The 26,382-nt window shown below is 41.0% G+C and overlaps 1 long non-coding RNA gene across 3 annotated transcripts; it reads right to left on the reverse strand.

Annotated features, from left to right (window-relative positions):
• Nucleotides 1-19,125: 19,125 nt before the first annotated feature.
• LOC145613346 (uncharacterized) lies at nt 19,126-23,035 on the reverse strand. Of its 3 annotated transcripts, none has more exons than XR_014106926.1 (4): nt 22,884-23,035; nt 22,633-22,789; nt 20,742-20,825; nt 19,126-19,309 (listed from the first exon to the last, which is right to left on the reverse strand). It is a non-coding gene; the product is annotated as an uncharacterized LOC145613346 (long non-coding RNA). The 3 variants fall into 3 exon arrangements; XR_014106924.1 differs by having other exon boundaries at nt 20,705-20,825; XR_014106923.1 differs by having other exon boundaries at nt 19,126-20,825.
• Nucleotides 23,036-26,382: the final 3,347 nt, after the last annotated feature.

Below are 26,382 nucleotides of genomic sequence, written 5' to 3' on the forward strand. Positions count from 1 at the left end.
TGCCAGCCGGGTCCATCGATAGCTTCAGGAAGCTCGCCTTCCTGTTTGCTTCCAACTTCTCAATGAACATCCCTGCTAAGAAAACAAGCCTTGATTTGAGCACTGTTAAGCAGGGAGAGAGAGAAGGGCAGCGCTCATATGTCAGGCGGTTCAATCTGATAAGAATTGGTCCATCGATAGCTTCAGGAAGCTCGCCTTCCTGTTTGCTTCCAACTTCTCAATGAACATCCCTGCTAAGAAAACAAGCCTTGATTTGAGCACTGTTAAGCAGGGAGAGAGAGAAGGGCAGCGCTCATATGTCAGGCGGTTCAATCTGATAAGAATTCAGATTCAAGGACTGTCTGACGAGGTAGCCTTTACAGACTTTTTCAAGGGTCTGAGAGACGGGTCGACTTTTAAGTTCGACCTCGTTAGAAAAGGGGCTTTCACCTTACAGGCGGCCCTGAGGGAGGCGGAAAGCTACATTCAAGCTACCGACCTCTGCTCGCCTGGTAGCCAGTCGGACTCCAAGAAGTCCGACAAACAGAAAGACAGCCGGTCAGCTCAGCCGGCCAAAAACAAAGAAGAGAGCAAGAAAAGAAAAGAAATCTGGGCGGTTACTGACTCTGACCAGCCGTCCCAAAAGAAAAAGAAAGAATTTAAACCGTACGTCCCCAAGTACGAGTTTAATAAAGATTGCAACTCCATCCTCATGGAGGTAAAGGACCGGCTGTCCATTGAGAAGCCGAATCCTATGAAGAGTTCTGTCCAGTCACGGAACAAGAATAAATTCTGTCAGTTCCATGAGGAGGTCGGCCATGACACCAACTACTGCTTCAGTCTTCAGCGTGCGTTGGACCGTCTAGCTGACAAAGGGCTGTTGAAGTCCTACATTTCTAAGTCCCCAGCCGGGGCAAAAAAGAAAAATAAGGGTCAGTCCTCCAAGACTACCCCCCAGCCTTCTAGTAGTTCGGATACCGACAAGGAGCCGGTCTACACTATAGCAAGCGGGTTCTCATGTGGTGGCCCTACCATCCGGGGCACCAAGAGCCATCTTCGAAAGATGGACAAAGATGATGATGAGCAGGCGTCTGCCTGCTCCTCCTTCCCAGACGTCTTGATCACTGAGAAGGATAGGGGCAGCGTCCGCCGCCCGCATGATGACCCGGTGGTCATTGAATGTAAGGTTGCCAACCAGCTGGTTGGACGGATCCTTATAGACACCGGCAGCTCATTAGATATCATCCGCCTCCGGTGCCTGCAAAAGCTGAAATACAATGTCAGCAGCATGCACCCGGTCACCCACCCCTTGGTTGGTTTTGGGGGTGGGATGGTCTACCCAGCCGGTAGAATTGACTTACCCATCCGGCTGGGGGAGAAAGGCAAGGGACGACATATTGTCGTCAGATTCTTGGTCGTTGAGGAGTTGACCGCCTACAACATCATTCTTGGCAGGCCCACCCTCAACGTAGCCAAGGCAGTAATCATCCCGTCCCTCATGCTCATCAAGTATGAGAGGGATGACGGCTCTAATGGTTCCTTGAATGGGGATCAGAAGACGGCCCGAGAGTGCTATCTCTCAGCCGTCCGAGATACCGTGGCCCCAGGCGGTCAGGAACCAATAGACCTTGACAATGTCAAGGATGCCGACCCAGCTCCTGCCTCACCAGCAGCCGGAAAGAGAAGAAAGGCACCTCTGCTGGTGGAGGTGAAGAAAGAGAAAAAATAGCAATCACTGACCGGTGAACGGTCAGATGAGCTCCGTCTCCAACCGGCTGGCGAAAGCATTGATCTCGTTCTGGATGACACCCGTCCAGAACGTACTGTTAAGGTTGGGACGGTTGCTCATGCTACCTTGGGTGCAAGCTTGCACCTTCTGCTGAAGGAATTCAAAGACATTTTTGCCTTTGAAGTGGAGGAGATGCCAGGCGTCAGCCCGGATCTTGCTGTCCACAAACTCGCCGTGGACCCCAAAAAGAAGCCCATCCGGCAAAATAAAAGAAACCACGGCGAGGAATGAAGTCAGGCGGCAGCTGCCGAAGTCAAAAAGCTGCTAGACGCCAGGTTCATTCGGCCTTGTAATTTCCCCGACTGGGTGGCCAATGTGGTCCTTGTTAAGAAACCGAATGGGACCTGGCGCATGTGTGTTGATTACACAGACCTCAACAAGGCGTGTCCAAAGGATAGTTACCCGCTTCCAAAGATCGACAGTCTGGTCGATTCTACAGCCGGTCACGCCTTGATGAGCTTTATGGATGCCTACTCCGGCTTCCATCAGATACCCCTGTGGAAGAAAGATCAAGAGAAGACGGCCTTCGTCACTGATTAGGGGCTATTCTGTTATACTGTGATGTCGTTTGGCTTGAAAAATGCGCATGCCACTTTCCAACGAATGATTAATACGGTCTTCATTAATCAGATTGGGAGGAATGTGGAGGCGTACATTGATGACATGATAGTCAAATCCAAGCAGCAGGCGGATCACCTTGCTGATCTCCAAGAAACCTTCACCACACTCAGGCGGCATAAGGTTATGTTAAATCCTAAGAAATGCGTTTTTGGTGTTGAGTCTGGGAAGTTTCTCGGATTCCTGATTGATCAAAGGGGGATAGAGGCTAACCCCGAAAAGATACATGCGGTGATTGACATGAAGTCACCCCGTTCTGTCAAGGAAGTTCAGAGACTCACCGGTTGTCTGGCCGCCTTGGGGAGGTTCCTCAGCCGGTCAGGCGACAAATGCCTCTACTTCTTCCAAGCAATCAGGAAGAAGACCAGATTTGAATGGGGGGATGATGCTGAGGCGGCGTTCCAAAGGTTGAAAGAGCATTTACATTCTCTGCCTAGGCTGGTCAGTCCTTTGCCTAGGGAGACGTTGTACATGTATTTAGCCGTCTCAGACCATGCCCTCAGTGCCGTTCTCCTTGCTGAGCGAGACGACGTGCAGCTCCCGGTTTACTTCATTAGCCATGTTCTTAAAAATGCTGAACTCCGGTACCCCATGGTTGAAAAATTTGGCCTTGCTTTGTATATGGCATTCAAAAAATTGAAGCCTTACTTTTTGGCACATCCGGTGGTGATCTACACGGACCAGCCACTCAAGCGGCCAATGTCTACCTTGGACTCATCCGGGAGAATGTTGAAATGGGCTATTGAAATGTAGAGCCTTGAAATCACTTACGAACCAAGAAAGGCAGTGAAAGGTCAGGCGTTTGCCGACTTCATTGTTGAAATGACTCGTCCGGTGGCTCCGGATAATCTTGATCAGGTTTGGAAAGTGTACGTAGACGGGAGCTCAACAAAGAACGGCTGTGGTGCAGGCGTAATCTATGAGTCTCCTGAAGGAGACAGATTTGAATATGCACTACGCTTCAAGTTTCAGGCCTCTGACAATGAGGCAGAATATGAAGCCCTGCTAGCCGGCATACGCATGTGTAAGGCGGCAGGGGCCATGAAAATTGACGCCTACTCTGATTCTCAATTGGTTGTTAGCCAGTATGAGGGAAGTTATGAGGCTACCCATCCGGCTATGATCAAATATCTTCAGGCAGTCAAAGAAGAGGCCGGGGCACTTGAGGAATTCCGACTGAATCAAGTGCCTAGGTCTGAAAACAATCAGGCGGATGCATTGTCAAAACTGGCATCTTCCGCCTGCCATGACACGCCTCGGTCTGTCTTTTGGGAAGTTCTGGAAAACAGAAGCGTCTATGAAGATCCCATTGGAGTTCTGGACCGAAGCTCTACCTAGATGAATGGCATCCGGGCTTATCTTTCAGACGGCACCCTTCCTAATTCGCCACAGGAGGCAGCCGTCCTGAAGAAGCGAGCTGCGAGCTTCGAGTTGAGAAATGGAGAACTCTTCAAGGCGGGGTTTCTTAAACCCCTATTGAAGTGTGTCACCCCAGAAAAGGGGAGGGAAGTTCTCAAAGACTTGCACTCGGGATTTTGCGCCTCTCACATAGGCGGCAGGTCCCTAGCCGTCAGTGCCAGACGACATTACTTTTGGCCCACTCTTGAGGCAGACGCCAAGGAATTGGAGAAAAAATGTGACAAGTGCCAAAAGTTTGGCAAACTTATTCATCGTCCGGCTACTGATCTGACGGCCATCCACAGCCCAATCCCGTTTGCAAAATGGGGCATGGACATCCTAGGTCCTTACACGCCTGCTCCAGGCGGAAAGCGCTACATCTTGGTGGCTGTGGATTATTTCATCAAGTGGGTGGAGGCTGAGGTGGTTAAAAACATCAAGACCTCAGACGTAATTTCCTTCATTTGGAAGAACATTATCACCCGGTATGGGGTACCTATGTCTATGGTGTTTGATAATGGTCCTCAGTTTGAGACGCCTCAGCTAAAAACTTGGTTGGGAGATCAGGGGATCTCAAGCTATTTTGCATCTGTTGGCCGGCCCCAAGCAAACGGCCAAGTTGAAGCCTTCAACAAACTCATCTCAGACGGCATTAAAAAGAAAATAGAAAGAGCTGGTGGCTTATAGGCAGAAGAATTAATCCATATCCTATGGGCCATCCGGACAACAGCGAAAGGGGCAACCAGTGAAACCCCATTTCTCATGGTTTACGGTGCTGAAGCCGTCTTGCCCATCGAACGTTACGAGCCGACTCTTAGAGTCATGCTGTATGATGAAGAGGCAAACTGGGAAGCAATGCGCCTGGCATTGGATTCACTCCCAGAACGCAGGGGCAATGCCGCCTTGCGTCATGAGATTTACCGTCTGAGAATGACTAGAGCCTACCACAAAAAAGTACACAAGCGTCCTTTGAAAGTTGACGACTTAGTGTTACGAAAAATGGAGGCAACCGGTAGGGCCAATGAGTTAGGAAAGCTAACACCAAATTGGGAAGGCCCCTACCGGATCTATGAAGAAGTAAGGGACGGCACCTACCGCCTGGAAACCCCAGACGGCAGGCGCCTGCCTAGAACTTGGAATGTAGACTATCTGAAAAAGTACTACTTCTGAGAATGTAAATTTTTGTAAACAAATGAACTAATCAATGAAATCAGATTTTATTTGCAAATTGTGTTGTTTTTTTATTCTCCATCCGGGTGATACCCAGGCGGGCTCTCCTTTACCCAACTAGGTTTGATACTTAGTAAAGGTTACATTAGTTGGACCGCCTGGGTAATACTCGGATCCTTTGTTTATTCAACCGCCTGAGTATCCGCCTGGGTAATACCCAGACTGACCCGTTTGTCTAAAAAACTAAGTTCGATACTTAGTGTAAATTCAATACTGATTAGAAACTAAGCACAAAAACGTTTAGTGGCTACACAACCGGTCTCAAACAAGACCAGAGGCTAAAATGGCCGGATGGTTGCTCATTTTATAAAATCGCCTGTCCCAACATGGACATAGGCGTCCGGCGACACCCCTCCGGGTGCAATCGTTGCAGAGAACAGACTATTTGTTGGTTCTACGTATCCATGCAGACGGCAAAAATTGAACGACCAAATTGGTCAACTCATAGCCGTCTGAACAAAATAACCTACGAAGAACGAATAAGTTCCTAGATACCAGATGCCCATGGGCATCAGTCGGTCACCGACTGAAGTTCTCACTTAGGTTATTTATTCCAAAAATTGCACCTCTCACCCCAATTGGGGCAAGAGTTCAATGGCTATGAAATCTCAACCAAGACGGACATACGTCGTCTGTGTAGTGACCGAAACGCCTGTTGGTGTACGGCTGTGCACTTGGTTTGGGGCAATCACTACTGTGATTGATTGACTTACAAACATATCATGCTCTTTGCAGCATCAGACGTTTTCAAGTCAATCAACCAGCTCCAAATGAAACCAATCACACAGCCGTCCAGGGGCAAGGACATCCAGACTATTGACTAGTTAGGCAAGAAATCGCCGCATGTTTTTGATAAGTTAGGAAAAAATTAAAATTTGCAAAAAACAAAAATTCAAATGCAAAATGATCAAAACCGACTCAGTCGGTGCATTTCATAAAAGTCCATCCAACCAAACGGTTGTAATGGATCAAATGTTAACCGGACCCCGTCCGGGAGAAAGAAATTAGAAATTGTTAATTAACCCGGCTCCACAGCCGGTAAATACACAAATACTCGGCACGAAGGCCGGAAAAAGCAAGTTTTGGCATACAGCCGCTGAATAAAAAGAATTAAAAAAGCAAAGATTGGCATACTGCCGCTGAGGGGTCACTTCTGGCCTGCAGCCGGAGCCTCCTAGTCCTCCCCCTTCTCCTCATCATCTGAGGGAATTACGTGCGCTTCACCAGGACCAGGAAGCTCAGGCGCGGTCGGCTCATTGGAGTTGATCCAGGCTTTAAAGGAGGCAGGCTCTGGCTCGCCTTGCTCTCTCAGGTACACCACGTACTCGGCATAGCTGTGCGCCATTGCCCAGATGCTATAATCCGCGTCTGGGTACAAGGCAGCCCAAGCAATCTTCATACGGGCGTCGTTGTCAGCATCACTCTCAGCAACAAGGCGGTTTTGCTCCGCCTCCAGGGTTGCTGCAAAGTTTTTCTGAGCTTGAGCAGCATCCTTCTCCAACCTCTCAACCTTGGTCTTCAGTTTGCCAAGGTCCGCCTGGGCTTCCTTGAGCGCCTCAGCAGCCTTTATGGTGTTTTCGTCCGCCTTCTTCTGCGCCTCCTCCGCCCCCTTATTGGCCGTCTCAGCGTCCGTAGCCCACTGGTCGGCCGCCTTCAGATCTAGCTCCAGCTGCTGGATTTGAGACGCCTGTGTCATAATTATTGCTTTAGTTTCAAGTTCATTTACGATAGTCGAGTGTAAAGCAATATTATCAGCGTCTATGGCGGACTTCTTGGCCCTTTTTACCTCATCCCGTTTGCGGGAATAAGGACGTTTGAGTCCGTCCACCCGCAGCATGGCCTGCAAAAAGTCAGGCGGCATAAGCAAAAAAAAAAAAAAAAAAAAAATACGATTAAATTAACAAGTTTCTTACCTCAGCCAGAAGGGATAGAATGCGTTCAAGATTGAACGTCTCTATCCCAGGGATATTGTCCTTATCCCTCTTCCGGACGGCTTCCAGCATGGCCTTGGCATGCTTCTGAACGTCTGGCCAGCGGGGAGATTGATCTGCACCACAATCAATACGTGATGAGTGCGAAACTAAGGCAGCACCTATTTGTTGCCGACCGTCTGAGGATGACGTCTGTTGGGAGTGGGATTTCACCCGTAAAGGCGACCCCAGCTCAAGCGGGGATTCAAAAGGGTTCTTACCTTCAGAGCCGGCCAAGTGGGAACCGCTTGCAGGCGTGGTGAACCCCGCGGCTGCTGATAAGGGCTTGACAAGATCAAGGCACAGGTTGTCGCCTACCTTCTCGAGTCGCCCCAATACCCGTGTCGTCTTAGACCCGGCTGAGGCGCCAGGAGTTGACGCAGAGGCGGACTTTTTTAATTTGTTGAGAACGGCTGGGGCCTCCTCTCTAGCCCGTTTGAGATTCTTCTCAAACGATTTCCCAACTTCTCCCCCCTGCGAAAATAAACAAGTCAAAGTTAGTATCCGGGCAAGATGGTTTCTAAAATAAACTTAAGAAAGGGTCAGGCGCTCAATACCTTGGCCCTGAGCTCGGCCGCAGCTTTCTCCGCAAGATCTTTGCGGATGGTCGCAGAAGACCGCTTGGGAGTTTTCTCCGACTGCAACATGTTTAGTGCTTCTTCTGCAAAAATAAAGAAATTGGTCAATATCATAAATCAATTTCGATAGAAAAATACCACAGACGGTATAAACTCAGGCGCATACGTTTGGTAAACATGTGCCCTAGCCCGCAGGCGGCCAGGAAACATTCATCCCTGAACCAGGCGCTATTGGGAATCCAATTCTTAGGAACTTTATTGTTTCCCCGGTTGACAGAGTTGCGTCTGTGAGGCCGAAAAAGTCTGCCTCAATTATTTTGTCAAAGTCTTCCTCTGGGATCCGGGGAAGAGCGCACTTCCTGCCCAACAAGTCAGGCTTCTTATTGTACAGACGGAATTCATAGTTTTCCTGTCTGGTTGGGGATGACATCAGGTAGAACCTGTGCTTCCAGCCATCGAACTTGGAGACCTTGTCCAAGGTCATCATATATTGCGGCTGCATGGTTAGAGTGTACCACGCCCTCCAGCCGCCTTGGCTTCTGCTGAGGTAGTGCATCCTTGCAAAAGCCTCCCAGCCGGGGTTAAGCCCCTGGAACTCGCAGGCGGCAACATACCCCAGATTATTGGTCCAGGAGTTGGGGGTAAGTTGCCAGACCCCAAGGCCGTAGCCTCTTAAAATTGCCTTCACCGCCTGGTGAAGGGGGAAGCGAAGGCCAGCTTTGAACGCCGCCTCATAACAGCCAAAATAGTTGTTGGCGTTCTGTTCATCGTCCTCCCAGGCGATGGTGCCATTCTCAGGCGGCATACGAATCCTATACCCGTCTCCTAGCGGGTGCAATTTCGTAAAGTTCTTTAAGTTCTCTTCCATTTGGATCCGGTCCTTGGAAGAGACGTGGATGTTGAAGGGATCGTCCTTCTCGCTCCACTTTTTCCTTTCTTCCTCCTCGCTATCCGGAAGAGGGGGTAAGTCATCGCTGCTCTCAGAGGTAGAGGCGGAGCTGTCACTCTCCGTCCCCTCCTCACTTTGGTCCATGGGGGCAGAGACGGCCTCGTCGCCATCTTTATCGCACTCTTCCAAGAAAGAGTCAGCAAGGGTTGAAGGGGCGCGCGGAGGGGATCTCTCCAGAGCCGTCTGGTCTCCCTGGCCAGACGTTTCTCCCTAAGGCGTTTGGCCGCCTGAGCCTTCGCTCTTCTACTTAGGTACGTGGCCGTCTGCATTGTCCGAGCCATGGTGTCCTGCACAGACACATAACTGGTCGGAATCCATGGCAAAGGGTGGTCCCAACACCCCGAGCCGGCACTCCCAGTCCTAGACTCAGCCGTCCCTGGTGACCGGCTGGACTCTAACCTAGGTTGTGCCGTGTGTGTTGGTGATGCATCCATTTATTGCAAGAAACATGTACAAGCGGTGAAAAAGGAAAAGAGCTAAGAGAGATAGAGACGGTACCTTTTGATCTGGTATCTGAAAGTAGGCGGGATCGGCTGGGTTGCTGAAGAACAACTTTCTTGCTCGCGTCTGACTCAAACGGATGACTTCTGCTCTCTCAAAGTTTTTCTCTCTAGGAAATTTTTGTAAACGTACAAAATTATGAGGGTAAAACGGCTATATATAGAGGGTAAATTTGGGGGCATTTCCGTAATTTACCCGGAAGGTGAACGGTTACTCTATAACGGTAAAATTACCACCAACCAGAGCGTGACATGTGTCACAGATGCCACGTGGCGTGCCACGTCACATCTGTGAGGGGAAAATGTTTAGGGTATTTTTACCCTGCCACGTGGCCCAATCAGAGGGTGACACGTGTCAGCCTCGGATTGGTCCAAAATGGACCAATCCCTGCTTGACACGTGTCATTCCAGAAATAAAGGGGAAAAGGCGGCCTTCAGGCCCAAATCCCGAGAACGCCGGAAAACGGCGCAGCCCACCAATGATTAGGGTTCAGTGACCTAATCAGGGGCAATTCCCAAAGACCCTATAAATAGGGAGATGTCTCTCATTTTGAGGGCACGTTTTACCATTTAATATACCTGCATTCTCTTACATCAGAGAAACTCCTGAGCTTGGAATCCGAGCAGATACCCACCTAAATTTCCGTACTCTTTATTCCTTTTCAAGTTACTAACTTGACCGTCGGAGGCGGAGCTCCAACCACCCGGAGTCTCCGTTATTGTGCAGGTGCAGCTCAAGCCGGATCAGTCTTCGTGACATAACTCTCCCGAGGGACAAAAACACCCAAAACACTACCCACACACCCGGAATACTTAATGACCTTGGACAAGCCGTCCAAATGGTCTAGCTGGAAGGACAGATTTTATTTGATCTACTCTCCAACTCTAGGGCACAACTGGTTCCTTAGCCGGTACAATTTAGACCCAGAGCTGCTCGAAAAGAAGTGTGCCCTGCCCCGGATGTCTTCTAGGGCTTACCAGCAAATCATGGAGTCGGGCTTTTTTAAGACCATAATTATGCCCTTAGAGGATGGGACTCAAATAATTGTTCCTAGGAACTAGATACCTCATCTGGACTTCTTTAAGAACGAGGCCTTCCTCTCCACCTGTGGGCTTAGCCCTATGTTAAAGCGGGGTAGACTTATAACACACCCGGCAATTTGCCGTCCGTATTAATGCCTTAGTTGTTTTTTGTTCATCTTTTGACCAAATGTTGCTTTTGCTTTTTTAGACGAAGGGAAGAACATGGTGCCTCTAGAGATGACGCCTGCTAAATCGGCTGCTCTTCTGAGGAAAGAGCAGCTTCTGGAGAAGAAGGCGGCCTTGGATGCCAAGAAGCCAAGAAGGGAGGGGTAAGCCGCCTGCTAAACTCGAAATTTCGGCTGTACCCTCTTCATTCAACTTATGAATTTCCGGTTGTGATTTCGTTTGTATCTTCTATTTTATTGTTTGCAGGGCGGAAGCAAGTCTATCCCCCGCTCAATTTCCTAGCTGATAAAGCGGCTGGGGGATGAGCTGACCAAAACTTCGTCTAAGACGGGAAGAAAGAACACTTCTACCTCCTCTTTAGCCAACGCAAATCGTCCTACAACTTGGGGCAAAACCCCGACTGTGATGAAATCTTTGAGCGAAAGCTCTGGGCGATCTGCTGGGAAGCAGCCGGATGCCTCAATGGCATCGAAGGGTTGCGAGCCACTTACTGCTACAGACGGCATTGTAGCAGCTGAAGGGGAGTCTCCTCAGCCCCAGATCCAAGGTAAGACACGAGTCAAACTCCCTTGGCCGGTTGATTATATGCGAGTTAAGACTCGGGTCAATCCGCCTAAAGGTTCAATGAACAGCCGTCATGAGTCGGGTGCTGCCTGTGCTGCTTTCTCACCAAGTACTTCTTTTGGTGCAGATACTCCTCAGCTTCGCCTGACATGTAGGTGTTTGCTAAGAGGATGGTGAGGACTGTTACCCGGACAGAGAAACACTCTATGTTAGATGTGCAGGTCCTGGACTTCGACCGAATCCAAGGCCTGCTGGCTGAGGTAATTTTTTACTTAGAAACTTATCTTATTAAAGCTTTTAACTCAACTTATTAACCGTCTAACCCCATCTCTTCAGGCGATGCTGAGGGTAGACGGGCTTAGGGTCCCCTTCAGACGGAAGGGAGAAGAGGTAAATGACGCTAAATAGAGGGTCGTTTAAGCTCTCAACTATGTTGAATACAGTAAAATACAATGTGATGTTGAAATTAAAGCAGTAGAGTTGAAATAGGAGGAGCTGATAAAGAAATTGATGGCTACTAATGACGCCGCAAATGAACGGGTGGCTAAGCTTGAACAGGAGCTGAAGACTGCTCAGTCAAACCTCAAGGCCTTGGAGGGAGCTAATATAGAAAACACCCAGCTGAGGGTAGACGTCAGCCGCCTGGGGGTCGAACTCGTCCAACTAAGGAATAAACACAAGGACGAGATTGCCCAAGAGCAGAAGCGGCTGGTTGCTGAGAACGAGCGGGACACAAAGGCCCGGCAGCGCATTGCATGTGGTCTGCTCCATCCCAAAGTTGAGTTTGATGTGAAAACTTTGATACGATTACGCAACTGAGGTGTATGATGCACAACAGCTCAACGAGCAGGCCCCGCCTCCCTTCAAGGCATGGGCTCTTGAGCAAAGCTACGACGATTCTGATGGAGAGGAGGCACCGGCTGTGACCAAGGCGATCAAATTTAGACTGATGAAGTTCAAGTTGATCAAGTCTAAGATGGCCAGGTTCCGAATGCTTAAACTGAAGCAAGCCTCTTGTAGACACCCAAATGTGTCTCCCCAAAACCAAACCTAGTGATGAATACCTTTCGCAGCATTTGATTATTGAACGAGGAGAAAGTGTGGAAAAGTCTTGAAGGAATTATGTCTTCGATAAGTGCAATTACTAGATATATCAAGGATCACTATTATGGAGATAATAAGTTCATTCTTTTGGGTCGTCATTGTTTGATGCTAGATATGAAAAATGATCTTTAGGCTAATTAAATAGTCCAAAGCCCAATAGAATGGATCCTATGAGGTCACACAACAAGGGTATTGGGTTAAACAAGTAAGAGGCCCATTAATGGGACTCATGAGATTATGACATACCATGTAGAGTGTTGGGCTAGAGTAGTGTGTTTAGGATAAGTTGTTTGGGCTTGACATGGACTCTTATTTAGAGATGTGATCTATATATAAGATCCATCCCTAGAGTTGAAGATAACAATCAACATTCAGTGGATTGTGAAACAAGCAACCAAGTCCCAAAACCTTAAACACTCTCCTCACCACACTGCCCTCCCCTCTCCCCTCACGTCTGTGCGTCCGGCGCCCCCTCGTGGTGTTCATCGTGGTGGTTCGTGGTTAGCACGTGTCTCTCTTCTCCGTTGAAGGTTGATTGAAGCGTTCAATCACGACTAACTAGCATTAGTGGAGGTTTAACTTGTGCCCGTGGACCAAGTAGAGGAATCACGCTTGAGGTTCTTTATCTCCCATTGTTCTTGCTCGATCGCATGTGCACGCTTCAAAGGTACAATTATATGTTTTTTATGTGTTATGCATTAGATGTTGTGATTAGGTATTGTATGAATATGATTCATGTTTTTCCGCAATAAGTACCTATAAATTTCTACAGTGGTATCAGTTAGCCTATTGCATTTACACATATTGACAATAATTCTTTGATAATCCACAATTTTAATTCAATTAGGAGGGAGAATAATTTAATTATGGGTTAATTATTATATTAAATGTGATTTAACTCTTAGAATTGATTAAATGTGATTTAATTCGCTCAAAAAAGCCAAAGAGGATCAAATTTTGCCCTATTGAATTCGAAATTTTTCGAACCCTAACCCTAATTTTTCGAAATTTTTGAACCTTTAATAAGCCCTAAAATCTTTTTTTTGTGCTTTTTTTTGTTCGAGTTCATTTTAAATATGCTTCATGAGTTTAATACCATTGATTTCATGTATAAATTATGAATTTTGCATGATCAATGATTTAATTTAAGAGTTAAATTAAATTAGGGATTATTTTTCATGAAGAACCCTAGTTTTAAAATTAGATTGTGAATTTAATTTTAATAGGATGAATTAGCATAAAAGTTATGTTATAATTTATCATGGACCACACTAATTTTATTTAACAAAAGTAGTTAATTAAAATTGAAACCAAAAAGGGGGGGGAGGGTTATTGCAAATGCAACCGCGGCTGGGTGGCGCGGCCACGGCAGCTGCCGCTGCAGGTGGTCCGGAGGGAGTGGCGAGGTGGGGCAACAGGAGGATCAGAAAGGTGTAGCAATAGCAGCACCGTGCAACAGTTGCGCGGCACTTCTGCTATAGGCGTCGCTCAAAGTGCGCCTACGTTAAACATGTGGTGAATATGCTTGGCACTCATAGGAAGTGGGAATTGACATAATACGATTAGGAACAAGGAAAGTAGGGAGCCACCAACAAGTTTTTAAGGAACTTGTAAACCGTTCACGAATCATAAAAGGCAACCAAGAATAAAGAGACAACGATATGCAACAACGATTGACCCGTGAAGGTTACACCCCATTCATAATCCATGAGATTACTAACTCTATATGGTTCGGAACCGCGAAAGGAGGATCGGGGATGATGGTACGAAGTGAGTCATGGAGGCACATGCGCCCGTATTGGCCTCTACTCGATTCTTATGATGAAAAGTGATTCCTGCGACCTCAAAGGCATGCAAACAAAATTTTTAATTTGCTCCAAACTATAATTATGCTAAATTGGTTTAATATTAATGCAACACGTTATTCTAAAATATTTGTGATCACTTAATTAACACAACAAGATTAAAAAGGAACCAAAACCGGTTGTCCAAATTATCTTATTAGGCGTGATTTTCAATTACATATTTCCTTTAAACATGCAATATGGTGATCAAAATAAATAATAGAATAAACATTGACATTGGAAGCAATTTAACCATAATATCGTTAGTCAAATCAAATCATAAATTAGCCTAATAATGATACTAGCAACCAGAATAAAAATAAGAGTAATTAAGTGATTAATTACTCACTTTCCGCGTTTCCTTGAATTGCTACATCATGAATAAACTGTTAGTAACTTCAATAAAAATATAAATCAAATTGAAATTAAATTGAATTAAAACTAGAGTTGATTTGGTCCAAACCCTCAGTTAATTCTACCTATCACGCCTTGGTTAAAGTATAGAACTTTAGGTATTGTATGGACTCCTTAGAGTGCTTAAAGGAAGGAATAGTGAAAGAATGGGGACGCTAGTGTTTAGGTTGAAGAGGGAGAAGAGAATTATTTTTAGTGTAGGGAGAGAGAATAATTTTTTGTGTAGAAGAGAAGAAGAGAGAATGATTTGATGATCAAGCTTGTTGATGATTTAAAAAGGGGAGATATGACCTCTATTTATAGAGAAAACTGAAAGGTCGAAGAATCAAGATAAGATCCGAATTAAATCGAAATAAAACTCGAAAGACTACAGTTTTTGCGGTTTTTGTTTTAATCATATCTTTTGATCCAAAAATCGGAATAAGATAAATAAGATATTGTTGGAAAGATCTAAAAGTATACTTTCTAACCCCAATTGGAATCAGATTAAAATATTTTGTAGAATAAAATATATGGCCGAAATATTGAGACGGTGTCAGTTTTGGATAGTGTTTGATATTTATTCATATCTTTTCCGTTATAGCTCGGAATTGATATTATAATATATCATTGGAAAGATAATTTCAAGGGATATCTAACCATTTAAGATTTGGATAAAAACTATGAGGAACGAAAGTAATATCTGTCTATCTTTGAATGTCTTTTAATTCGAATAGAATTAGGACTTTCAAAAAGGAAAGTTTTATTCAATTTTAAACTCTTTATTCTTATCTTTTCAAAAAGGATAATTAAGATCTTTTAGAAACTTATAGAAGCTTCCAATTAATCATAATTAGTTTAGGAATGGGATTAAATAATTTGGACCCTCCACATGATCATTGGGTCGTAGGTAAGGTGGGCTTAGGTTCAGTTTGGACTCAATTTAGTATTTTGACCATAACTTATTCGTTATAACTCGGATTTGGGCTTATAATATATCGTTGTAAAGCGCTTTTCAAGCCCCATACAACTCTTTAATCATTGGAACCAAATTATGGACCAAAAAATTTTGGGGATTAGTGAGTCCCACTCACCGCGGAAAAAACCCGAGCCAAGGATCACGCTCGCAATAAATAATATCACGAATGCATAAACAAACACAAAAGGGCAAAATAGGAAATTTACCTTTGGCGCGTTCTTCGCCCCACAAATTGGGCTCTTACTTGAGAAGCTTAGCCCGGAAAATACGAGAGCCTCCGACGGAGATCCACCCGCAAAAACAACTACCAACTTTTAGGACCGTTACCTCGAGGTTAGTGAGGTCCAACCAAAACCCGAGTGTTATGTGAGTTTAAGATTTTTTGCTAATGCAATGCTCTATTGAACTCCTACTCAAGCACTCTTCCCAAAAACCCAAGATGGGTATTTATAGGCAAGAGGGAGAGTGGGAATTTCTATCCCATCAATGTGGGAGCATGAAATTCCAATTATTTTAAAGCTAAATTAAAATAAATAAGCAAACTAATAATAAATCTACAAGTGTCACTAATACATGTAAAGGGAAGTGAGGACCACTTGGAGAGTAGAGGACCATACTTACTCCCCACTCCATACTCTCCTTGTGCCACATGTTCCTTACCAACTTGCTTCCCATTTGCTTCCCATTTTCTTCGGCCCTACTACCCGTGCCTTAAGCCCAGTCGTAGCCCAACCCCTGCACTTGGAGTTGCAGGCGCTGCTATGGCTAGCAATCCATGCACTCCAAGTGTGGGCTGCTACTAGCATGTCGCACACACCATGTGCGGTCTACTAGTAGCTGCTGCCTTGGTGTGCTTGCGGCTGCTAGCTGCTGCTATGCATGGTGTACTAGCACGCACCAGCCATCCACCCTTGGCTCGGCATGGTGCGCATGCTAGCCACCTGTGCTAGCATATTATGCCCCTAGCATTCATATGCTTGAGGCATTCCGAGCTAGGGGTATTTTTGGAATATTGTCGATTTATTATTATTTTGAGCGTCTCATCATTTACTATTTTTTACTCGACTTCCGACGCTCGGTTTCCACGCTCTAAGCTCGAATTTTTGACTTCTAAATATTTAATACTTAGGCGACTCATTAATTTCTTCCGAATTAATTCGTCGAGTTGGTTTGTTAATTGCTTGGGTGTGACCCGAAGGGTTCAGTCAAGATTAAGATGTAATATTAATTATACATTAATATTACTGATCAAAGCGGCCTCCACCTAGGCATTCTGATCACTTGACCTTACTGAATATATTAGCTTCCTAATAATTCTGAACCCACTATCAGAATAATACACTTGTTCGAAGGACACCATTCCTTTCATTCTCCCACTTGTCCTTTCGAACAAGTGAGCATTTAGTGTATAGCCCATTTCCTATGTCTCTTCATGAACTACAGGGTAAGTTAATTCGTCATCCCTATTACGTCCATAAGTGTTTCTCGAAATCCGAATTTGACTGTCAATAAGCGGATGATTTATAAAATCCATCTAAGCACGGCCATGCATTTTCACAATCTCGCTCTTCGAGAGGCCTTGTAAACAACAAGACATGCTCCCTATTGTTAGTAGGGGACATTCCCAGTTTTGTAATGTAGCTTCTCTTACTAAGAGGACCTAGCCGCCTAAGTGATGCCTTTATAATCCCCTGTTACGGCAGACGTTTGACAATCATCAAAGCGGACTAGTAATCAAACAAGAAAGCTCACAATACTCATGGTCAAGGAAAAAGGTTCCGATAGCAATAATGAGAATTATACTTATGACGATTTTGAATCTCTTAAAGTATTCTCATACGTCGATCCAGTATGGTTCTAAACCAATACCTGTGCAAAATGATTCATGACAATCATGTCCTTGTAGCACATGAAACGGTGCTATAAATCAAACTACACACTAATCTAAACTGGTCATTAACCGTCCATTATTTAAATGACCTCGATTAGGGATAATTTTCGATTACAATATTCAACGTTCACTTAATAGGTGTTTCCTTACCAAGATTGGTCTTGATACCCTATTTTGAATATTCAAAGAATAGAATGGACTCTTTATTTAATTCAAAACCACAATTAAATAGCAAACTGAGTGATAAAAAATTGCATGAAATTTTAAATTACACCAAAACCTGAATGGTTCATCTTATGATAAATGGTTTTTCCGAATGTTTTATGAGTATCACTCTTTATAAAACATCTATAGAAATCACACCCATATCTAATATGCTTGATTTCTTTCATGCAATTGTGAATGTTGTCGTTCACTCATTGCATGGGTTTAGTTATAATTACTTTGCTAATCTTAGCATCTTCATTACTGATCACTTTCATAATAAGATCATAAAATTTGAGAGTGTCATGGATTATATGTGATTTAGGATTTATTTTCCAAGTGATGGCTCCCACTCATTTTCATGATTGAAACCTTCAAATTCACAACCTACAATCATTAACGTTCATCAACAAACTTTCCATAGAACATCTTCTTTATTATCTCCATTAAGGCAACAATATTCTCAACATATATTTTAGTAGACTTCCTGATGATGCTTTGCTTGGGTTTCATTCCAAACGGCTCACAATGATTTGGGATACCCTAATCACTTGTGATCATGGAAATTTTCCTTAAATTCATGCACATTACACATGGATGCACGTCCATGTTACAATTCTCAAGCCAGAACTTATAGTTAGTTCGTGCTTATAAATGGCTTCCTTATTAAGGATCTAATCCTTGTTAAGGTTTGTGCTTGCAACATCAATTCTCAAATTGTATTTGTTTCCACAAGTCTAGAACTCATCCTGTTACTTATCCAAGTACTTTGGATGTTCTTGGCCACAATCTAATGATCTATTACATAGATTCAGGTTGATTGGTACTACATACATACTTCACATGCTCTAAGCAAGTAAGTCGTGCGATGATTCCATATCATAGCGTACATGATGGATTAAGTTGCAGAGTAATTCTCAATCTTATTCCATCGATATGACATTTTAACTCATTCAGTTTCACTGAGCCTTGCTAAATTATTTGCTATTTGATATGGTTGAAAGTCTCTACTAGAATCTTTCTTGTTTGACTTAGTATTTAGCCTAGCTCATACTTAGTTCAAACATTTACTTAGTTTTATACATACGGGTCGAAAGTATTTCAAAGTCCTTCAATTTATGTTTGACACGGTAAACTCATTTACACGTTCAAACATTTTATTAAGTCTATACAATAGAACTTAATACCCAATACGTACTAAGTGTCGTCTTTTGTTTAGTCCATTGTCGAAAATACTTTCAAATCTAAGCATTTAGCATTTGATAGTTATTTGTAACTGGCGAAATTGACTTTTTGTAACTGCATTGTTGGTTGCGAATGCCACCGTTACAACTAGTGAAAATTATTCGTAACCGGCTAATGTTAGTTACAAATAATGTACTTTTCGTAACTGGCTTAACTCAACGTTAGTTACAAAAAGTCTATTTCCAAGTAAGAAATCATACTATTCGTAAGTGGCATTAAGTTACGTCGGTTACAATTAGGGTATTATTAGTAACTGGCAAATCTTAACGCCGGTTACAAATATATTTTTTAATTTTTTTAAAAAAATACTATTAGTAACTAGCACTAGATTACGGCAGTTACTAATAGATAAATATTTTTTTATATATAAATATTTGATTCGAATACAAGAATGGTAGTATATCCTACCAAACAACCCATCATCAAATGGGTTACAACCTGTTACAATTCAACCAACAAAACACGTATTCCGAATACTTCCATATAACTTAAATTCACCCACCACATGAAATACAAACACTCCAAATAATTCCACACAATTTGAATTATTCATCCAAAACAATACAATACAACAAAATTAACTATACTTTAAGTTCCAAAAAAACAATTAAACCTTGAATAAAAAAAAATCATTGATTTATAATTTAGAAATGTAATAACAATAACCAATAATAAGCTAGATAAAAGTAGTTATATAGAAATGTATTATATTGTTTTATTAAGCTAAAAGCGATTAATCATAACATCAATTAATAAGATAACTAGCCTTTCAACAAAAAAATTAAGCCTAAAAAACTTAGCCCATTGTTCTCGAATTTCATCCAATTCTACATCGTTGTAGGCTGCAAGTCTATGCCAAATTCTCCTGCAAATAAAAAAAATAAAAAAAAGGTGTATTATACTGTATAAAAATAAATTATCAACCAAAACTCGTGCAAAACATTTTAGCTTGCAAAGAAGATGTAAATTCATCGCTAACCTCTTTCAAATTACCCTTGCATTCGTTATGGAAAGATACTATTTCATACATATATCTCATTACATAATAAGCACATTCGGTACCACCACATTGTTGAGCACACTAATTCAAATAAACATAGTACTATTATTTAATAAATTAAAGGTTTGAAGAAAGGAGATTAATGATATTTTCTTAGCCCTTGCACTCAACAGGATGTTGCAGCTTATTATGGAGTCAATTTATTTTAAGAGAGGTGGGGGAGATGGAGTAATACATTAGCAGATAAACCAGAATAGTGAAAATGCCTTATTAGTACAAGACAACTACTTTCTTTATCAAATATCAATATATTCTGCAATGACCATAAACACACCACTCAATATAACTCATACTCAAGAACTCATACTAGATATGATCATATGAGTAAGTGTCCTAAGCATCTTTAACCAAAGAGAAGCAAAAGTTCATAGCTCCGTACCCATATCAATGTCGAAGACTCAACATGAGGATTTGAAATAAAGTAAAAGGTCCAAGCAACAAATCAGTTACATACGAACAATTAAGTACACATCAGTCAAATGGTGATTGTTTACATACAAAGCATATACTGGTTTAACCATAATGTCAAGTACACATCAGTTACATACAAAGCAAATATATAATTGGCAGATTTAACCATAGACATGGAAAATGAATTTTTCTTTTTTTTGAAATTTTCAGGTAGTATCCCCTAGATTTGAGATTCAGTTCTGAATTCAGTTCTGATTTTCAGTTGTGAATTCAGTTCTGAAATTCAGCTATGAATTCAGTTCTGATTTTCAGTTTTGATTTTCAGTTTCGAAATTCAGTTTTTCAGTTCTGAATTAAGTTCTGATATTCAGCTCTGAATTCAGTTCTGATTTTCAGTTCTAAATTCAGTTCTGACATTCAGTTCTGAGCTTCAGTTTTGAAATTCAGCATTGAATTCAGTTCTGGTTTTCAGTTCTGCAATTCAACTTTGAATTCAGTTTTGAAATTCAGCTCTGAATTCATTTCTGATTTCCAGTTCTGAGCTTCAGTTCTGAAATTCAGCTTTGAATTCAGCTCTTTGAGTGATTGAGACTTCATATTTGATGATTGAGACTTCATTGAATGTAAACTGATGCTATTAGTATTAAAAACTTCTGAGAGGGAGAAATACTAGTACAAGCATACAAGATAGACAAGAAAATTTACACTAAATACAAAGCCTCATTGCATGACCATTTTATTCTGCAAATAAAATTCAAATAAAATTAGTTTACTCTGATAGAGAAATACAACATGTCGGTGATGTTGCTAATATGTTTGTCTTTACCACTTGTCGGTGATAATCATCAGATGCGCCTTCGCTTGAGAGCGAGTCATTAATAGCATAGACATTACTAGTGGGGATAGGAACCTGGGAAAATAGACGGAAATGAGCAACAAAGATCAAGGAAAGAAAATTCACTTTTATCAATCACAACAAAATCCTGTTTCTGTTCTGTATATGTTCCTGATTCTTCCACCATGACTAGCAAACTACTAGAAGTAAATTTAACCTATCAGTAATTAAAATGATTATAGTTTTATGCCAAATCCACTGCTAAAAGTATAAGAATTCCTCTGCCTCTCATCCAAAAAAGAATTGTTTCTATTGCGAAGAAATCTTATTGCTATATTGACAATATAATAGCATTTCTTACAAGCTCCTACCCATTTAATTAAATATATATACGAGGAAGAAAGAGTAGAAAATGTGTAATAATCTGTTTTACAAACTTCTTATATGTTCCATATTTTTTTGGGTTCATAAATCTTCCTATGCTCTTCCCCTGGACAACCAAATTCGTAAGCTCTGTGTGTGCATGGGTGTGGCTATTGTTTAAAGATTATGTTCATAGATAACACATATATGAGAGAATTGGTGACTGGGAGTGACAATAGTGAGTGCACAGAATGTATACATGACTTGTAATATGGAAGTTATTGGCCAGTGTCTTGTGAATGGCTCAGAGAGTTTTTAAGCTTCCTTTCATGCTTTGAAAGGAGTAGATTCAATTTCATCTCTAATGCTTGATTAACTGTAATACTTTCGCGGACATTATCATATCTAATTCTCATGCAAGATTCAGTTATAAAACCTTTCCCTCAAAGATAACAAGGAAACTACACACAAGGCCAAGCTACCATCTATCTGAATTTGCTTGAGATGTTGAAATTTCCCCCAAACACAATAATAGATTAAAAAAGATTGAAATCTGCAAATGAACAACGTAACTGAACATAAATCTAATTAATATAATAAAATTTGCTAAAGACACAATAATTCAAAGTATGGGCGGACAATGGAGCCAACAAATTATAAGCACCAAGTCACCAATACTTATCAACATTATGCAGTCATCTACCTGAGGAAAATAGTAAGTTTGCAATTCCCTCCACTGATAGGTACTACGAGTCTACAAGTGTTATCATATTTAACTACGTCACATGTATTTTACAGAAACTTTCACATCAATACTCCAACCCTGTCAAACTTTATAAGCTCTAACCTTGCAAGCCTTGACTTGTTGGCCAAGGCTATCGAAAAAAGAAAATATCTTTTACTTTATTCTGATGGTAGCAATAAAAAAACTCCAGCATTCTCTAGCTTAATTGTTGCACTTTCATTAGTGGAATAAGTACAAGCTGCAATATTATCTTCTCTACTTATAGCTCTTTCATTTATATAATTAGTTTAAGGCAGGCCAAATCCAAGCCTTTGTGTAAGTTCTTCTCTCTCTTTTTCTGGCACAAGAGAATTTGCTAGTGTTAGACAATATTTCATCCTGTCTGAGTTAAAGCACACTGGTTATAATTTGGCATTCACCACAAAAAACTATTCATTCATCATACTATAGAGTTTTTAAAAAGCTCCTTTCTATGCAATATCTTGGCATGCAGCAAATAGAATTCTAGATCTACAGTATATCAAATTCATACATAATCTTAGGGTATTCAATTTTAATGCAAAGGAATTCCAATAGCAAGAATAAGTGAATGAAACCTTAAATTGGCAGTACACACCAACATCACAAGGTCGACCACATCTCCTAATCAAATCGAAATTAATCAGCCACAACAACACCACATGGTCGAAATCATGAAATTCAATTCGAATTTAGGGATCTTATTGAATTAAGAAAGGGGATAATTACAAGAACCTTAATTTGAAAATTACATACCTTTAAACCTTAGTAGAGGCACTATTGCTGAACTCAAATTCGAAAATCAGCAAAAAAAACTCTGATAGAAAAACGTTGGAGATCGAAGCTGAGGAGGAAGACGCTCTTCATTGATGGAGGAGTACGAACACAATCACAATCGAAATTACTCAGCTAACTGATCAACAATAAAGTTTAATTCGATTTTTAGGGCTATTATTGAATTTAAGAAAGAAAAAATTACAAGAACCCTAGTTTGAAAAATTACATACCTTAAAACCTTGATATAGACCAATAAAGTTGAACCCAAATTCAAAAATTAAGCAAATTGAATGGAGTTTGTTGGAGAGAAATCATGAAACTGTAGGAGGAAGGAGGAGCGAAACTGAAAGCTAAGCGTGAGAACTTGGAGCGAAACTGAGAAACAAAAAAAAAAATTGTTTGTATTTCAACTAGAATTGTTTATTTCTTTAAAAAAATAAAATAAATTGTTTCCTTAATATTTGTAACTGACGTTTGTAAGCGAGTTACAAATTTTTTGGTCAAAGTTTCTTTGACTTAATGTTTGTAAGTGGCGTTTGTAAGCTAGTTACAAACGTTTTGGTCGAAATTTCTTTGACTTAATATTTGTAACTGGCGTGTGCAAGCTAGTTACAGACTTTTTAGTCAAAGTTTATTTGACTTAATATTTGTAACTGGCATTTATTTAGATAGTTACTAATAAAACTTCAAACAATGATAAACCATATATTTGTAACTGACATTTACTACGCTGGTTACTAATGTCATAAAATTTGTAACTGGCATTATCTTAGTCGGTTACTATTGATACTTTCGTAACTAGCATAACATACGCCAGTTACTAATAGGGCGTTACAAATAGCATTTTTTCTACTAGTGTATCCAAGTACTTTGGATGTTCTTGGCCACAATCTAATGATCTATTACATAGATTCAGGTTGATTGGTACTACATACATACTTCACATGCTCTAAGCAAGTAAGTCGTGCGATGATTCCATATCATAGCGTACATGATGGATTAAGTTGCAGAGTAATTCTCAATCTTATTCCATCCATGTGACATTTTAACTCATTCAGTTTCACTGAGCCTTGCTAAATTATTTGCTATTTGATATGGTTGAAAGTCTCTACTAGAATCTTTCTTGTTTGACTTAGTATTTAGCCTAGCTCATACTTAGTTCAAACATTTACTTAGTTTTATACATACGGGTCGAAAGTATTTCAAAGTCCTTCAGTTTATGTTTGACACGGTAAACTCATTTACACGTTCAAACATTTTATTAAGTTTATACTTAATACCCAATACGTACTAAGTATCGTCTTTTGTTTAGTCCATTGTCGAAAATACTTTCAAATCTAAGCATTTAGCATTTGATAGTTATTTCACAATAGAGTTCGTAAACTTCTCGTTGGACCTTTACTTTTGCTCCCACTAAATTTCTTATTCATCAGAATTTCTATGTTTCTCCATAAGCCAATCCTCTTATTAACTTTATGAGAAAACAAGTTCCAATTCCTATATGCAATGCTTCCTTTAATCTCATGACAGATTCCTTGAGCTTGCTTTCAAATCTAGCATTATTTAGATTTTCAAAACCCTTAAACTATTCCATAGTCACTTCCAAAATCCTATTTTGGGAAGGCGGTTTTGGTATCTATTTTGCTATATTTCATATGTGCAATTTTGCTAGATCAATCACGAAAAGACTTAAGCATTCCGATTGGTGAATAGGTTTTTATTAAAATCAACTCCGTGAATTTAATTGTATCCTTTTCATCCAATCTAGCTTTGTATGCATATACATTTCCACATTTGTTAGTTTTCTCCTTGAAAAGTTATTTGCAATCGATGGGTCTTTCACCCTTCATGCAAATTAATCAAGTTTCAAACATGATTTTCAAACATGGGGCCTGTTTTGGATTTTCATGGCCTCTAACCATTATTCGGAATTTAGATTTGTCGTAGATATCTTACAATACATTATTCCTTTACTATCTAATAGTAAATAGTATGCTTGTAATTTTTGTAAGTTTTAGGTTTATTTCTAAATTAATAGAAATTTATAGGATTCAATCCAAGCCTTTGGTGAATTCTATACCTATACGGGGCAATTGCTTTAAACACTGAGTTTCAAGGCGCTTTCAAAGCCCTTTCATTTTCTTGATCTTACTCCAACTTTTCAAAAGTTTTGTGAGAAATTAATTCTCTTTAAAGGCACTTGTAAAGTCCTTTTGAATATTCTTGATCAAGTATTCTCACGAAGCCCTTTTAAGGTCTTCCGAGATTCTCAATTCTAGTTTATTGCTAAGTTCGATCGTCATCGAGTTCATTTTCCTCCCACTTGTCGTTTTGGAAATTTGTTACTTTCCAAAAAGACACCACTTAGAGCAACAAACACTATGTTCTCAATTAGGTTGTGAGGTAATGCCCGTGGTCTCACTTGAATGCTTACAAAGAGACATGTATATTGTCTTTGGGTAAAAGTTCGTTGTAAAACAAACAGTTAGCTCCCACTTGAGCTATCTTACCCTTTAATGAGCCATTAAGCTCCCACTCAACCACCTAGCTCTTGCTAAGCCAGTGAGCTCCCACTAAGTCATTTAGATCCCACTGAGCCAGTGAACTCCCACAGTGGCTAAGAGTTTTAAACATATACTTGAAAAGACATTTAGAAGATAATTCTATCCATAACATAATATGGTGTCCTTTCTTAGCTTCGACATTTTGTTTAGTGTAACATTAGTCCTTCCTGCAAATCTTAAGAACTTTATAGGAAGGGATGTGATCCATCATTGTTTGAGTCATTTTTAAATGGCATCGAGGCCTCCGTGAAGACACACTATGTTCTTTGTGGAGTTATTTATGAAAATTTCAATTTCATAACTTTGTGATGGTCACGCTTGGCTTAAGCAAATATCGCTCGATCTAATCTAGACGTTTTGATTCTTGCCAAGTCGTAACTATACTTCACTGAACTATTGAACTATTCAAGGTCAAGTTTGTTCACATTTGATGAATATAGCCATATTCTTTCAAATTCTTTGTGAAACGTTGAAGTAAATGAATCCTCTTTAGCTTTCGAAGTCAATTGTCTATACCAAGAACAATAGCTCTTTACTTTGTCGGTTTCAACAAGTAAGACTTGCTTGTCTTAGAACGATTCCGAATAGATTAACTATCAAGAGACTATCTAATAGACCCTTGAGTACGTTCTTGTCGATGTGACATTGCTAAATATGTTCGGAACGCAAATCATGCCCATGACTTTGAGCTTTTGCTAGTTTATCATGTTAAGAAAATGTTTGTCTATAATCAAGCATTCTTGACTCATGGTTTAGACAACCATGCCATTCAAATTAATTTGCAACTATTTCTCATTACTTTGAATGTGAGTCTTTCCGTCTGTAAACGGATCAATTGTTGATTATGGAACACAATAACCATTTATTTGTTCCAGCCTTAGCTTAAAGCTCTTTAAACAAAGCATACGACCTTACAACTGATGTAGCACAACACGCTTCATTCTAAGCTTGTAAGTCGATAACTTACCTTATCTTCAATAGTTTGAGGTCACTTTCAAAGTGGAAAACTCAAGCAGTATCCGATACTTTGTGAAGATAATGAGTTTCTAAGTTAACTTCAATAACATGAATTCTTTAGTAAAATGGAATCTCATTCCTTTTCTTTGTTCCGCGTTTCCTATATTTCTTATCATACTTTATCTCATAATCTTTAAGAACCATTTCC

Source organism: Chenopodium album, chromosome 3, assembly GCF_948465745.1.
Source record: "Chenopodium album chromosome 3, dcCheAlbu1.1, whole genome shotgun sequence".
Classification (NCBI taxonomy): Eukaryota; Viridiplantae; Streptophyta; class Magnoliopsida; order Caryophyllales; family Amaranthaceae; genus Chenopodium; species Chenopodium album.